The sequence below is a fragment of the Schistocerca americana genome, chromosome 1 (genome assembly GCF_021461395.2).
Source record: "Schistocerca americana isolate TAMUIC-IGC-003095 chromosome 1, iqSchAmer2.1, whole genome shotgun sequence".
Lineage (NCBI taxonomy): Eukaryota > Metazoa > Arthropoda > Insecta > Orthoptera > Acrididae > Schistocerca > Schistocerca americana.
The window spans coordinates 124,973,658-124,988,036 of NC_060119.1; positions in this window are offsets into that span (position 1 = coordinate 124,973,658).

Genomic DNA, 14,379 nt, shown 5'->3' on the forward strand with positions numbered 1-14,379 from the left:
GGAAACGTACTATTGGCGACGGGGACACCCACTTCGGCTGTAGGGAGAACATTCCAGTGGATATTCCTGTGTACTCTGCAGTGATTAGATGAATACGGAATCTAGGATTACTTGTATTCTTAGGTACTAGACCTTAAGTAAAGCCGGGAACTGCTAACGTAACTCTTTCACGATTAATTTTAACTCGATGCTTCTTAAATATGAGGAATTCCAAGTCTGTTAGTTGATAACGGAACCTCTAGGTCTTTGGCTGCAAATTTTACCTGTTTTTCTGAAAATAAGGAAGTTCTCAAGTCTCTAGGCCATGTCAGCTGCAGTGGCTGTAGGAATTGGGCTAATGCGAACGGCCTAAAGTGTATGGCGTAGCCGGCCGATGGGGCCGAGCGGTTCTAGGCGCTACAGTCTGAAACCGCGCGACTGCTACGGTCGCAGGTTCGAATCCTGCCTCGGGCATGGATGTGTGTGATGTCCTTAGGTTAGTTGGGTTTAAGTAGTTCTAAGTTCTAGGGGACTGATGACCACAGAAGTCTTATAGTGCTCAGAGCCATTTGAACCGTTTGTATGGCGTAAACTGAGTGGGACAAGAGACTGCAGATTTATAGGGCAAGCAGCAAGAAGGAAGAAGTTGGCAATTCTCCGTGGAGTGGCGGAGAAGCCGAAAGACGCGGTCTTTGCAGAGTAACGTAAAGGGCCAAGGGATATCTTGCTGGAAATTAATGAAAGAGCATTTCATTTCTGTTGGCGTGCCGCTTTCAGTAGTTAATGTTTTCCTTCTTCTGTATCAGAGTATCTTTTTTTGTTGTCATCTTCCAGAGTAGATCATAATCTTTGTGTGCTCTAGGTATATTCAGCATTAACTATATGTGATTTAACTTTACTGATAATTGTTAATCTTTTTGTGTTAACGTCCCTACGGTTCACTGATTCTATGAAGGTGTTAATACTTTGAGAAGTGCACCTATGAAATTAGCCTTGGGTCACGACATGAGGCCGGTGCTCCTAAGTTTAGGTAACTATATTAGTGGGTGGCACTGTAGTCAACTGAATGTGAACCTCTTTATCAGGTGGTTAAATAAAGCAGTGGAACGTCGCAATATATATTATACTATTCGTATCACTAAATTTCGATGGGTAAAATCTCCTTCTTCTGGAAAGCAACGAGGGTCAGCGACGACAAATATCACGTCTACAGGCTTTTATGTTTAGCGCCACCACCAAAATCAGGTGTTGTCACATACGTTTTTCCAAGTTCTGATAATTCAATGAAAGCACCTCAAAAAGAGTGTGATGCAAACAAGAAGTTTTACCCAGACAAATTGCCCTTTGGTAGCCGATAGTTCATATTTTTCTAAGTCAGTCGATCACTGTAGTGATTTTGTTTTTTTTTTTCTTTGTGCAAGTGGTTAAATATGTGTATGTTTACCAACGTTAATGTGCCATTGTGCGATACCACGTAAGTCTGTCATACCTACAGAGTGTTTCACATTGTTATATGCACACCATCATGTTTTAATTGCTTATTGGCTGGCTCTGACCACTATAGGACTTAACTTGTGAGGTCATCAGTCTTCTAGAACTTAGAACTACTTAAACCTAACTAACCTAAGGACATCACACACACCCATGCCCGAGGCAGGATTCGAACCTGCGACCGCAGCGGTCGCGAAGTTCCAGACTGTAGCGACTAGAACCGCTCGGCCACACCGGCCGGCGTTTCTTATTAGTTAGTTAGTTAGTTAACTAATTACATGGTCCATGGAACATTTGAACGATTCTTTTACGGAAATGATGGGGAATGAGTCAAGATATATATAGGTGTTAGTGTTGACACTAATAGATTCATGTTTCCAGTCCTACTCAAATAACTACATTTAAAAACAATTTATTTTCTTATTTTTGTAATTCTATTTTGTACTGGCTACCAGGTTTTTAAGTACAAACGCGTCACTCTAATAGAAGCAGTTGTCCAGGAGAAATTATTTCATGTTAGATTTAAAACTTGATTTTCTACCTGAGATATATTTTATGTTATTGAACAAACGACGAAAAAATTTTGTTGCAGCATACTGAACCCCTTTCTGAGCCACGTACAGCTTTAATAATGAGTAATAACAATGATTTTTCACCAAACTGTTGTAGGTTAGGGCAGCACTATTCGTCTGAGATTGTGACAGATTATTTATGACGAATTTCATTGGCGAATATATGTATTATGATGGAGCAGAAAACACGCCTTACTATTTGAATAGATTTGTACTCAACGCCCAACGGCGAACCTCACATTGATACTGGCACTTTCCTGCAATCAATGCTTGCTTTCTAAGTGATGAGTTATCCAGAAAATTATTCCATAAGAGATTCTTGAGTGAGCTTACGTAAAATATGTGATCCATCTGTTTCCAACATCAGAAATTATACGAAGAGAAGAAGTCACAGGACTTCATTATTTCAAAAGATAAGTAATATGCTTCTTTCAGATGACGTTTACGTCTGAGTGTGCACCCAAGACTTTCGTACATTCTCCATTGTTCGCTGACAACAGCTCATGTGTTACATCAATTTTTAATATGATTCTATTTGTTGTACAGAACTGAATGCCATGTTCTTTTTTTTTCAAAATTTAGGGAGAGTATATTAACTGAGAATCACTTTATAGTTCTGTGGAAAATATCATTTAACATCCATTCTGTTGCTTTTTCTCTAATGAGAGATATTATAACGCAAGAATGGTCTGCAAAAATAACCAGTTCTGCCTGTCGAATGTTAAGTGGAATGTCATCACATATATAAGTAATAGGAGTGGACTCAAAACTGTACCCTGTGGGGCAATCTTTGTGATTTCTCCAGAATCACTAAAATTTTCTACCCTTCCAACATTGATTGAATTATTCAGTACTACCATTTGCATTCTGTTTGTTAAATATGATTCAGATCATCTTTGCATAAATAAATCAATTGGATAAAACATTTCTAGGAGAGTAACTTGATCTATGTAATGAAATGCCTTGGAATAATCACAAAAATTACGAACTGGCGTAGTTTTATTATTTAAGGCTTGTACTATTTGATGAGTAAATGTATAAATAGCATTCTTAATTGAGCTACGTGTTTGAATTCAAACTGCGATTTGCAAAGGAAATCTTTTCCACATACATGTGGAATTACTGTAGCTTTACTTTTTCTAATATTATGGAAAAGATGTCGATAACGAAACTGGAAGGTAATTCTTTAACCTTGTCATGTCATCTTTCTTATGAAGAGGTTTAACAGTTTCACATTTTAACCTGTCTGGCTGAATTCACTGTGGCAAATATCACTAGGGACATTACATATTAAGTATGAACGGCTTTTCAGAACTATGTCTGAAATTCCATCAACATCACATGTGCTGTATTTTACAACTTTTATAACTCTATTAATTTCAATGAGCGGTGTTGGTGCTACTTATAGCTGTTTAAAGTTTGACTGAAAGATATTTTAATATTTTTTCTTGCTTCTTCAACCCAACTATGTAATCCTGTTTTTGCTGCTACATTATAAAAGTGATTGTTAAAACTACTAGCAGCTTGTGAATTATCAGTCACCACATTACGATTTCCTTTGATGTTGTATCTTGTACACTGACTGGCTGTCCTGTCCTCCAGTTTGACAATATCTCATATAGTTTTAATCTACAAACCTTAAAACACTGCAGTATATTTTGTAATATGCAAGTAATACTGAATCTTGTCGTATTCTAACCTTTATATAAATTTCTCTGTTCCCTTTACATGAGATTTTAATTCACTTAGTTACTCAAGGCTAATTTTTTTAATGAAAATTCTGGAATTTTCATAGGAAATCAACTCTCATATATTAACACAAATCTACTTCAGAATAAGCCAGATTTGACAGTAGTATCTATTTCTGTATGCACCTCAACCCATTCTACTTCTTTCAACTTGCTCTTAAAATATTGTATCCTGTTCTCATTAATCAGCCTCACAGCTTTGTGTTAACCTGCCTCAGGGATGTAAGATTCCATATTGTTTGTTACCATTAATTGTGCGCTATCATCAAATATTCCCTTAAGAACAGGATACACATTACTTGTTTCAGCCCCAGCGCTCCCTGCAACAATGTCATCAATCAGTGTCCTCCTCTCCTCCAGTATAAAAATAGAAAAACCGGCTATTGAAATTAGATTGAAACACTCAAATAATCATTCTAGTTCTCCTCTTCATATCTTTTAAGTAATCTGCACTATAATTTCCACAAACTCTGTTTCTTGTTGTGTGACTTGTACCTCAATAACGAATCTAGCTTACTCACAAATACCTCCTAGCTTCCTAGAGGGGATCTGTAGATTATTACAATTATCAGAGAAATATTCTGCAGTAAAATCTCGCAAGCACATGCTCCTAGATTTTTATCCACGCAAAAATTATTTCTTTCAATATTTTTGACACTGTGAGCAACTTTGCTAGTCTATAAGCCCATCATATTTAACTTCTCCATCTCTATGGTTATGTGGTCTTCAAAGCCACCCAGAACATCTACCACTAAGGAAGTTTTCACATCTTCTATTCGTCGAAGGAGCTCATCTACGAGTATTTTATTTTTCTGCCCTATGATTTTCTGACGAAAGTAATTAGTTTCATTTTTCTGGAAAATGCTATATATGGTTCTGTTCTGCTCGGGTATGGTTCAGCACTGTCTGTTTTTAACCTGAGGCTAACCTAAAAAATGGGCGCATTTGACTACAGTGATCACAGGGAGTTTTTTTAGTGTGCTTGTGGCTCCCCTTACACTTTCTCCAAGATACTGAACTTTTTTTTCCTTACCCATGTTATTCAAATGCAGGCAATTATTTGCATATTCCCAATTAAAGCAACAGACACAACACAGACATGCTGCTCCAATTTCCTCCAGGTCACCTTAAAAGCTGTATTCTCAGATGCTAATCCAAAGTCCCTATGTTCTGTGCCATCTGGCCAACCATCGCGCTAGGTATGACGATGTTTATGACATGGTACTTAACACCTTGATTTTCCTGTAACAAAAGGCTTACACCTCTCTCGTGACCGCTACCTAACAGCAAGACACTTTTCTTGCTACATGACTTTTCTATCGACTTATCCTTAAAGTCGCTCGAGTCTGTTACGCGCTATTTCGCTCAAACTCTGGTTGAGGCTCTTCTCCTACCTCATGTACCAAATCAAAGTGGCTGCTAACCGGAATATGAAGTGTGAAGTGATATTTTCCCCTTTTACCCATGTTTACTTTTCAGCGTCTCCCACCTCCCTCGGTCTCTATTCCCCTTCAACCTACCTAAGTCAAAATATTCCAGTTCTAATTCAGCCTGAAGGGCAGAAACCTTTTTTCCCTGTTCCAAGATTTTCCTGTCACGACAACGTAACCTATAACTCCATGGAAGAGCCTCATGTAACACATTTTTTCCTTCCCCTCTGCATCCTCCCCAGTGAAATACCAACACACAGGTCTTACATGTTTCTCGTACACCAGGTAACCTAAGACAATATCCACATTTGTCATACATGGTAAAATTATTCAAATGCCCATTGCTTGTAAACAAAAAAGCACTAAAACGCACTTAAACTGTAACAATTTATAATTACTCATGGAGCGTTTTTACTTAAGTCTTGTTTGTTTAACCATTAAATCTAAAGGGGTGGAAGGGCTGACCCAATAAAGTGAACATTTCAGTTCCAATGGGTTTATTAGCTATCCAAAACAATCACATGTTATTTGACAGGCGCCACTCGGGCAAGGTTATTTAAGCGACTTACATTACATAAATTTATAAGCGCGTTAATAAATCATCTAAATCTACATCTACATCTTCATACATACTCCGCAATCCACCATACGGTGCGTGGCGGACGGTACCTCGTACCACAACTAGCATCTTCTTACCCTGTTCCACTCCCAAACGGAACGAGGGAAAAATGACTGCCTATATGCCTCTGTACGAGCCCTAATCTCTCTTACCTTATCCTTGTGGTCTTGACGCGAAATATAAGTTGGCGGCAGTAAAACTGTATTGCAGTCAGCCTCAAACGCTGGTTCTCAAAATTTCCTCAGTAGCGATTCACGAAAATAACGCCTCCTTTCCTCCAGAGACTCCCACCCGATTTCCTGAAGCATTTCTGTAACACTCGCGTGATGATCAAACCTATCAGTAAGAAATCTAACAGCCCGCTTTTGAATTGCATCTATGTCCTCCCTCAATCCGACCTGATAGGGATCCCAAACGCTCGAGCAGTGCTCAAGAATAGGTCGTATTAGTGTTTTATAGGCGGTCTCCTTTACAGATGAACCACATCTTTCCAAAATTCTACCAATGAGTCGATGGCGACTATCCGCCTTCCCCACAGCTGCCATTACATGCTTGTCCCACTTCATAGCGCTCGGCAATGTTACGCCCAAATATTTAATTGACGTGACTGTGTCAAGCGCTACACTACTAACGGAGTATTCAAACATTACGGGATTCTTTTTCCTCTTCGTCTGCATTAATCTACATTTATCTGTATTTACAGTTAGCTGCCATTCTTTACACCAATCACAAATCCTGTCCAAGTCATCTTGTATCCTCCTACAGTCACTCAACGACGACACCTTCCCGTACACCACAGCATCATCAGCAAACAGCCGCACATTGCTATCCACCCTATCCAAAAGATCATTTATGTAGATAGAAAACCACAGCGGACCTACCACACTTCCCTGGGCCCTCCAGATGATACCCTCGCCTCCGATGAACACTCACCATCGAGGACAACGTACTGGGTTCTATTACTTAAGAAGTCTTCGAGCCACTCACATACTTGGCAACCAATCCCATATGCTCGTACCTCAGTTAAGAGTCTGCAGTAGAGCCACGCTCTCCCACCAAAATTGACAGAACCCACTAAGGCTGAATTTAATCATAACTTTAACAAAACAACTCTAGTTAAGACACATTATTTAAGGCCCTTTCAATTTCAATTCTAACGTTCCATGTAAAATAACAGCGGACACACAGTCTCAACTTTAACACGAATACCTAAAACATATTTATGAAACGTTAGCTGGGCAATCTTGCAGGGCAATCCCGAAATTACTCAAATGCCCAATGACTTGTAAGATGGACGTTTGGAGCATAGAAAGTTACAACTTTGTACAATGATAAATGTGTATCAACAGAAACAAGGTCCAAGCTTGTAAGGCCGAAGTTTAACCACGAACGGTGGAACCGACTGAGAGAAGTAATACATAACTTCGAACCAAGTCGTGGGTCCGTTTGCAACCCACATCGAGTCGACCACCAAAATGTGAACCAAGCAAACGCAACCGAAGAGGAACACCCGAGCTCAGGCGAAGTCCACAGCCCGTAAGCCAAACTTGTAATCTACAAGGAAACCCTGCGTTTCGGTTGCCGCTACCTCAGCTCACTGAAACACAGATCACACCCGACAACAGAAGGCAGAAAAACCTTTCTTAATCTTAACATTAAGATTGATCAGCAAAATAACTCTATAAAATCAAGGCTAAACAACAACTAATTTCATTAGGAAGTGATTCCATTAAGTGAAACAGTACTTGATAAACAAACGTTAAGAGTGCGAAATGATCTGGCTCACGAGAACCGGCACTCACTAGAACTTAAGGGCACACATCTGCAAATACATGAACATTATGCGGAAGCAGAGCACGTCGTGCAACACCTTACTGTACCAAGAGCGATCACAATCACAGTTAACTAAGCGCTCTTAGTAATTAGCTAACTTAACTGGGTGTCTTGATGCTGGGGCGATTTTGCGAAGATGCCAGAGAATCACTTCGCAAGACCATAACAGCGTGTCCTTCTAAGGAAGCGGGTACATCCACAGTTTACGGGGTTGCCAGAGAATGCACAGCGCCGGCCAGCTCCCGCCGTCTCCAGTACAACAACGTGACAGCCGCCGCCCAGCCTCAGGCACTCCGTCTTCGCTTCTGTCCGCCAACAAATCGCCGATTCGCGCACTGCCGCGTTCTGTTCTCAAGCGTTGTATTGTCCTCTCCCCCTACTCGCGGTCGGTACTCCCTTATATCTCGAGCCGGCCTAAGCCCAAAGGCAAACCTCTGCACTAGGAAAACGATCGTACTCATGTCAGAGACACTACTGGTGCCAGTCACGCCGCGGCTCAACTAAAAACCTATCTTTCAGTGAGTTGTACCGCTAACTGCTACACATCAGGCAAAAGCAGAGTGACATGACAGATTTTCGTTGAATATAAGTAGTGGACGACAGGAAGAGAATGAAAACTAAAGAGCACGATATATTTAATAATTCCTTTACAACAGAAAGTTCCCAAGTGTACATAGACAGTCGTGATCAAACTTATTATTATTTATTTCACTGGATTTCGTTTTAGTTATCGTTATTGACTACAGGCGAAGAAACCCCCATAAATGGAAGATTCTGATGTTTACCACGTATACGAAACTCGTTAAATGACTGCGCGCTCAAGAGAATCAACTAACAGGCCACGAAAGCATTAAATTTTCACGTTGAAGAGCGTTTTCTATAATTTACACAGGGATCAAAGGTGGTGAGGGAACTCTTAGCGCAGAGATAATTCAGCGCGCTGGTGGTGGTTCTAGCGGCGGTGACGGCGCTTTGAGGCTGCGGCCATTAGGACGTCGGCCGCACGTGGCGCTGCGGTTAACCACGTGTTGTGGCCGGCGCTTCCGGCAGCGCCAAGGGCAGCGTTCATAGCTCCAGAACAGGAAATAGTTCTCAGCTAGAGCGATTCACACGGTATTCATATTTTCTGAAAAGAACAGAATTTGGCACCAAGTTTTCTTTGCGAGTCTTGTTGAATTTATATGTTCAAATTTTGTCAGTATCGTTCCTCGTGATTCCGCCAGTGACCCATGTACTATTCTGTTGCGTTGGTGTTTAAATAAATATGGTACTGATATCTTATCTCCTCCCTATATTATCCTTTCTTATGTTTTAATTATGTTCTAAGCTAAAAGGACGTATTATCGAACTGTTTCTATTTACATTATTCTGTACTGTTTCGCAATGCGTCTTCTACACTAATAGCCATTAAAATTGCTACACCAAGAAGAAATGCAGATGATAAACGGGTATTCATTGGACAAATATATTATGCTAGAAATGACGTGTGATTACATTGCATAGATCCTGCGAAATCAGTACCCAGAACAACCACCTCTGGCCGTAATAACGGCCTTGATACGCCTGGGCGTTGAGTCAGAGCTTGGATGGCGTGTATAGGTACAGCTGCCCATGCAGCTTCAACACGATACCACAGTTCATCAGGAGTAGTGACTGGCGTGTTGTGACGAGCCAGTTGCTCGGCCACCATTGACCAGACGTTTTCAATTGGTGAGAGATCTGGCGAATGTGCTGGCCAGGGCAGCAGTCGAACATTTTCAGTATCCTGAAAAGCCAGTACAGGACCTGCAACATGCGGTCTTGCATTATCCTGCTGAAATGTAGGATTTAGCAGGGATCGAAAGAAGGGGAGAGCCACGGGTCGTAACACATCTGAATGTAACATCCACTGTTCGAAGTGCCGTCAATGCGAACAAGAGGTGACCGAGACGTGTAACCAATGGCACCCTATACCTCACACCGGGTGATACGCCACTACGGAGATGACGAAGACACGTTTCCAATGTGCGTTGAATACGATGTCCCCAAATGCGGATGCGACCACCATGATGCTGTAAACAGAACCAGGATTCATCCGAAAAACTGACGTTTTAACATTCGTGCACCCAGGTTCGTCACTGAGTAATCGCAGGCGCTCCTGTGATGCAGCGTCAAGGGTAACCGTAGCCATGGTCTCCGAGCTGATAGTCCACGCTGCTGCAAACGTCGTCTAACTGTTCGTGCAGATGATTGTTGTCTTGCAAACGTCCCCATCTGTTGACTCGGGGATCGAGACGTGGCTGCACGATCCGTTACAGACACGCGGATAAGATGCCTGTCATCTCGATGGCTAGTGATATGAGGCCATTGGGATCCAGCACGGCGTCCCGTATTACCCTCCTGAACCCACCGATTCCATATTCTGCAAACAGTCATTGGATCTCCACCGACCAACGCGAGCAGCAATGTCGCGATATGATAAACCGTAATCGCGATAGGCCACAATCCGACCTTTATCAAAGTCGAAAACGTGATGGTACGCATTCCTCCTCCTTACACGAGGCATCACAACAACGTTTCACCCGGCAACGCCGGTCAACTGCTGTTTGTGTATGAGAAATCGGTTGGAAACCTTCCTCATACCAGCATGTTGTAGGTGTCACCACCGGCGCCAACCTTGTGTGAATGCTCTGAAAAGCTAATCATTTGCATATCACAGCATCTTGTTCCTGTCGGTTAAATTTCGCGTCTGTAGCACATCTTCGTGGTGTAGCTATTTTAATGGCCAGTAGTGCGTTTAGTAGATTCTTGTCTTGTGGTGGGACAATTTTACAGTACTGTTTTCTTATAAATAAAAGCCCCGTGAAACAGGGTTTGGTGCAGGTATTTCATGTTAGTATTATTCAAAAAATACACCAAAATGTTGAAGGTAGTTACCGGAAATCGAATGCAGCACTTCTCTCTATGTAGATAATGGCGCTAAGTCAAAAACCATCTACTGGTAGCTTATACATAGTATTTCCCACTGCAGGCTTTCCTTTCCCTGTGACAGAGCAGTTTTTGGACTTAGACGATGACCTTGAGCATTATTTTTAACGGTGCATTTCTTGTTGTTAAGGGCTGGGTATGAGGCACTGTGAGAGATACCTTGGCAGTGGCTGTGGAGACATGGAAGGTCTTCTGTGACTAAGATCTAACAGTCTAAGCGAATTGATGAATCGTTGCCCATAACTACGGAGATTTCTAATGTCCAATTTTATTATGTTCAGTTGCCTTCCGTCGAAGTCCCATGACACTCTTTGGCAGTTACCACGATCTCCTTTCGCAAGAGATACTGCAGAAACTCTATGTTGCTGATATTTTTAGATACTGTAGTAGCAACTTCTGACACCGAATGTAACATCAACACCCAATGTAGCAGGAAGTGGTAGAAGGCACCGTATTAAGAACTCATCCGAGCTTTCCAAGTGATTTATTGTTTCCAACTACAGTGCCACGTTCCCCTTGGTCTGCTGACTGGGTCCTGCAACGCTGAGGACGCCATCTCAGCGACCCGCCAAGTGCTCTGCTAATGTGTCAGGCCGTGTTGATATGACGACGCCGGGGCTGAGCCGGCAGCTGACTCAGCAGCCATCGTCGTGCGCTGCCTCAGTGCTGCCCAGTGACAACAGCAAGGTGGCCTGTGCCGTGTGTCCTCACCAGCATAGCTTGGGTCGCAGCGACAACAAGCGCCAGCGATCCGCCAGCTGAATTTGCTGCCCTCGGATGTCTCCAGTGGGTGTTGGGAGCCAAGGAACCTGCCCGCGGCAGTGAGCCACGGAGTGACCCGCCTCTGGCTGGACACAGACCCTGCGTCAGCCTCAGAGGGTCGAACCAGCACCTCATCTACTGCTGTGAGTAACCGGTGGTGTGAAGTGCCCCGCCATCCAGGAGAGCTGCCACACTTCATGGCTTTGTTAGTGAACCGGCACCTATTTATATGCGACTGTGCGCCTCTGTTTTGCTAAACGTGCCGCTCCATGTCACATACTCATAACACATAGGTTGGCCAGAGGGCCTCTTCGGCCTGTGACTTGCACCATGCTAACTGCTGCGTGTACTTTTTTCGACAGTTCTACGCCCCTGTGGCCTCTATTTTACTTAGCAACTGCTGGTGTGTGTAACTCACTGTAAACAGGCCCGCACCTGGCCGTAACTTTCTCACTCAGAAATATTGCACCAAAACTGACTTTTCCTATCCTAAACGGTAGTGCCGTTACATTATTCCCCCCCTTCGGAAAGACCCGATCCCCGGGTCAACTGGTTTGGGTCGGCACCTATGACATATTTCCTTACTTTTAGAAAACTTAAATGTGGTCTAGTTCCACTTAAAACACATGACATGAAATAAAACGTAAAAATTCATTACTGGACGACCACTGCTAGATCAACCCTTTACCTACTCGTCTCACACCCTCAGTATCCAGTCCACTGGGACTTGGACTACCCTTGGCTCTTCCATGGCTCTCCGCCTGATCAGAATGAAAATAACACATAACAAAGTTAATGCTGCGAAGACACTTGGCAAAGAGGAGCTCAAAATGATCATTATTTCCCGTTCGCTTTCCCTATACTGAGCGACATACTGCACAAGCTGTTCAGCTGATATGCGCCCCTCTTGCTCTAAAATGAACTGGTTTACGGATCACAACAGACCTGGCTCCAGAGTTTGATTTAACAAGGTCAGATTCTGCCTTGGCAAAACTCTAAAGTGGCTTCTGGCAAGTACAACTGCGGCTGTGTAACGTTCAATTGTGTGACTCCTGAAACTGACGCTGGCAGATGGAGGTTGGTCCAATAATTTACACGCAGTTCCATTGATTAAAATTCCGCTCCCCTTGAGCTCTATACGCTTCCTTCTGCAAATATTCTCTGCTCAAAACAACTTGCTACAACTACCAAAATCTCGTAGGTGGAGAAGATCCAATGCATCCCGACCCGCTAGAAGCTCAATTTTGGTTTCACGATGATTTTGTAAGCTATATATTGCACTGGGACTACAGTGCACCGTAAGCGATCATACACAGATTGACAGACAAACGCTCCTAGGACCTATGAAAATGGATCGTGCATTCAGTTACTCGCCAACAATTTTGGAAGAAAGCAATATTTTTAAAGTGGTCGAAGTTCGCTTTTATCATGTCTTACTTCCTACGAAAGCTTCAGATAAACGATAAGTCTTGCAGAAGTTCTCACTAGCGCCTCGGGGCATGCAGCGATCCCCTCCAGTCTAGTATACAGCCGACCGCCTCCAGTACTATATTCTTCAAACTACAGGTGCCAGCTACAGGTGCCTGTACCCTGCGCTATTCGCCGCAATGCTCTACCGTTTCTTAATTATTGACAACCTCCGCTCTTTATCGAGTTGAATTATGTGAGAGCGAATTTTGGGGGGGTGTCCGTGTCCTTATCTGTGTGGCACTACTAACAACCTGAAGATGCTGCTTTAGCGCAGCGAAACTGGTCGTAATTAAATCATCAATTAACAGCTGTTTGTGGTTTATTCAAGTTGAGTTTACCATGAATTTCAAAGCCTGTGGCTGCCCATATTATAAAGTTGAATGTATATTTCTCATTTCCAGCAAACTGACGTTACCTATCTTTGACCTCGCAAATGCCATCTTGTAGATGCACAATGATTTTCTACATTTAGGACCCTGTGCTATTCCCATTCCTTCATGGAGTCTAAAAGTAGCCTTGGGTGAAGGATGATCAGTAGATAATAGTTCCGAATGCACTTAACATCAATTTTATAGGCGTGCGCTTTGTAGCATGTATCAGTGCTCAAGATCAACACTTTGAATATATTGTACACTAGTAATAAAAGTGGAAAACCGCCGCGTGCGCCTGTTTATCTTCTGAACTCGCTAATTTCCAAGACTTCTTGACGAATGTTCATGGGGTTTTCACAGGCGACTTGACCGTTGCTTGGGCAACGTATTTCACCAGAATCGGATCACGAAAAAAGCGTAATTAAAAGTCTTATCTAAAATCGTCTGCTCAGCTATTTAGTTCGGATGTTTAATAATCATGGCGTTGTACGCCAAATAATCAATAAATTTTTATTTCGAGTCTACAGTCACGGACAGTTTCGGTCAGCAATGACCATGTTCACATCTGCAGCAAAATATGGGGAAATCACAAATACAACTAGTATTATCTACAGCTTAAAACATTAAAATAGGCCATGAGACAAGTATTACTGGTATAGGCGTGAAAATTGTACAATTTTAATATAACGAGGCATATCTCTTTTACAAAAAACATGTCCTAATATACTGGAGCCAGTATCGTCATACATATATAAATAATAGAATATACAAGAGTCCTCTTTGATGAATACACAGGAGTCATATTTGACGATACCACTTTGGCTTCAGTATACCAGGACATATTATTTATAAAAAATATTTGCCACGTTATATTTAAAACGCACGTTTTTCAGCCGTATGTGAGTAATACTTTTCATCGTCGTCTATTTTATTGTTTTAAGCTGTAGCTAATACACTAGTTGTATTTGTGTTTTTTCCAATATTTTTCTCCAGATCTGAAGATGGTCATTGCTGACCGAAACCGGTAATCTGACGATCTACAACTTTGTGGTACAGAGGTGAAATAAAAGAAATGTATTCTTCATTTTCAGGTCACTGTTCCATTTGCGAACATGTCGCTGCTGGTGTAAGAACCGT